Below are 3,527 nucleotides of genomic sequence, written 5' to 3'. Positions count from 1 at the left end.
CATTACTATAAGTTAATTTGGATTATGTGTTATTTTATTAGTTCTTTAAGCTTTTTTAAATCAATTAAATTTTTATTTTTAAAGTTTAGAAAATTGGCCCTTTATTATTATTTTTTTACTTAAAATCAACAATTTTTCATTTTCTACTCAAATTCTATCAAGTTTTCATTAGATTCTAGGTTTAAACCGCACTATAGTTGTTGAATAGTAAAATTTTTTTATCAAGTTTTAACTATATTTCTTATTCTAAACTTTTAAAATTATTTTATGTCCCAATTCTAATATAAATCCCCTAAAAATTGGAATAGAAAAAATAATAGTTTTAAGAGTTTTAAATAAAAGAAAATGATTAATAACAAAATTAAATTTAATTAATTTGAAACTCAGAAAAACTTAATTAAAATGAAAAACACTTGAGGGACCCGCTTAATCCAAACTAAAAGGAGCAAAAATACAATCATTCCCTAAAAGTTTGCATCAATGTATGAAAATGAAAGTGAACTTCATCAATATAATCTAGTGGAATGGCAAATTATCAAAAAGAAAAAGTGTGTAAAACAAACTACTTCAACATAGGATCACCTTCAATATGGGATCACCTTTATTTGACCGTTGAACATCCTTAGCTTAAACGAGGTCCAATTATTACAATAAAGCAAGCACACGTACAATTTTTAAAACCAAATCAATTTGTCAAGTGGGGCTAAACAACCCTACCTTAAATTTGGACCCATCTACGATTAATGGGATTCAATCTCCCTAGAACACATGACCAATGAATTCCATAAGTTTGATGTGATTTATATTTGAATGTTTTTACTACAAAATTAAGTTAGAGGTAAAACTTAGTATAAAATTTTGGATCCAAACATAAAAATTACTTAAAATTTCTTTAATTCAAAATCGATTTTGAATTCATCTTTGAAGTAAAACTAAACATGTAAAAATATATTCAAAATTAATTTTAGACTCCGATTCGATTCTCCATTATTAAACCAAATACATGGACTTTCACGGTTACATTTAATTTCTTGGATTTAGTTTCTTGGAATATACACTACTGCAAAAAAGGTTTTTAACCACGGTTAATACAGGCCTTCAACAACAGTTATAAATCGTCATTATAATCAATATCATTAAAAGTTGAGATCATTAATGACGGTTATTTTTATAGCCATCGTAAAAAAACTCGACCTTTCTAAGACGATTATTAGTTGAGAATCGTCCTACAAAGTATACATTCTAAGATGATTCTTAACTAATAATCGTCTTAGAATGTGTACTTTCTAAAACAATCTTAAGAACTATCTTAGAGAGCGTACACATTAAAAAAATGCCGTACAGTAAAAACTCATTATCACACATAATACAACCTAAGGCTTTCTCAAATACAACCTACACTTGTGGTTCTACCCATCATCACCTACCTAGGTGGTGCAAACATGATAGAAACTTTAAGATAGATTTAAAAACTAAGCATACCTCAAGTGTGGTGCCCCTTCCCGTCTAACAAATAGCATTGAACAAAAAATTTGGAGGATCTAATATATATTGAACTGATATCAATAGGAAATGTTTTTCTATATATTTTATTTGATTATCATCCTAATCATGCATTAGCCATTAATCCATGATAAAAATGTACTTTAGCTACTAGAAACATTTGACATTAATTAATAAAGAAAAAGAGAGAACATTCCACTAAAGCAAGCTCAAATCTAGTTTCAGATATAGCAATTGATCTTTGCCTCAAGATACAAAGCGAATTTCCAACATAAAACATCTGTGTTTTTTTTTTTTTTTCTGAGAAAATACCTTAATTTTATCTTTACAAATAATTATAAAATTCTTCTCTTTTTTTAGCGTTTTGTTTGACTAGACAAATAAGTTGATTTTAAGTTTTTTTTTTTTTTTACAAAAGTTGACTTTAAGTTAATTAGCTTAAAAACTAAAAAAATAGTTATTGGATAAACGAGTCTATGTTACAAACTTGTTGCTTTTTTTAAAATACTACTTTTTGTAACGTTTGGACTTGCAAGTTCTTAATTTTGTTTTTTTTTTCTTTAAAAAATCCGTAACACTATGGCAACCTCATAAAAAATTTTCTATAATAAAAAATAATCAAAATTATAATAAAATCCATTTATATAATCTCTTTTCATTTAATATTTTCTAAAAATGAGAATAAAAAATTCTAATTTTTAAGATGATAAATTATTTGAAATAAATTAAGATTTAATTTTTTATGGGAATTAAATTAATGAAAATTTTAATAGTAATAATTATTTGAGATATAATTATATTTAAGTAATTGAATATGTCTTTATATATTTATTATTTAACTTAAAAGCTAACAACCGGTTGCATATCAAAGGCTAGAGCCTTTGAATATATATAGTTATATTTAAGTAATTGAATATGTCTCTTCAAAGGTGTCTTTGTAGACACATATGGGTCATTGGGGTACCAAATGTAGGAGAAAATGATATGCATCCGGTTGTTGAACAGACCCTTAATACCACCATGCAAGAGCAGTAAATCAAATAAATAAAAACATAGCTTTAGAGGCCTAAAAGTGGGTCAAGATAGAAGAAAACCTGAAGTTCATGCTCATTACATATATCAATTCAATCCTTCTGAATAAGTTACTGAAATCCTCTCAAGAAATAAGAACTTTGTTGACGTATCTGATACAATAATTATTTTTAGTATAATGGAAACATAAAAGCAGTCACAGTAAGATGCAATTCAAATTGAAACAAATTTAAGTCTTGTTTGGGTAAATTTTTTTACAAACACAGAAACTAAAAAAGACTACTTTTAAACTTACAAAATAAAAAAGAATTAAAATATAAAATATAAGGATTAAAAAAACCACTTTCAAATTATAAAGATTAAACAAAAACTAAAATATAAATTATAAAAATTAAAAAAATTACTTTCAAATTGTAAAAAATTAAAAAAGAATTAAAATGTAAATTGTAGAAACGAAAACAATGACTTACAAATGATAGAAACTAAAAATGAAATTTAGTTTAGGTAATAATTAAATGTGTGTTGTGTCTTTTGAAACTTAAAAGCTGGACGTTGAAGGAGACACAAAACAAAACCCAATTTTCCTTTTAAATTTTAGTTTCAGGTAATAATTAAATGAAATTAAATACTCCTCCTCTGTTCTTGTTCTGCGACCTTGATTAACGCATACGAGAAAACAAATGTTTTTTTAAGCAAATGGAAGATTAAAAAGGTTAGTGGTGGTTTGACGAAAAAGTAAGTGGGGTTATATGCAGTATTTAGTTAATGTTATTTATGAAGAATCTTTTGTTAATATTATTTCTGAGTGTTGAGTTTATTTGTGTGATAGATTAATTTTTGTACGTGGATTGGGTGTAAATTTTAACTTAAGAATTAAGTTAAGGTTAATTTTTTGTCAAAATCACGCTAAAAAAAAGTTTCCTAAATAGTGTGTTCCATTAAATATTTATTTTCATGCATATTTAATAAATTTCTTGCTAATTGAAAAATAC

This window comes from Glycine max, chromosome 14 (assembly GCF_000004515.6).
Source record: "Glycine max cultivar Williams 82 chromosome 14, Glycine_max_v4.0, whole genome shotgun sequence".
NCBI classification, from domain to species: Eukaryota; Viridiplantae; Streptophyta; class Magnoliopsida; order Fabales; family Fabaceae; genus Glycine; species Glycine max.
Note: the sequence above shows the minus strand (reverse complement) of the source record.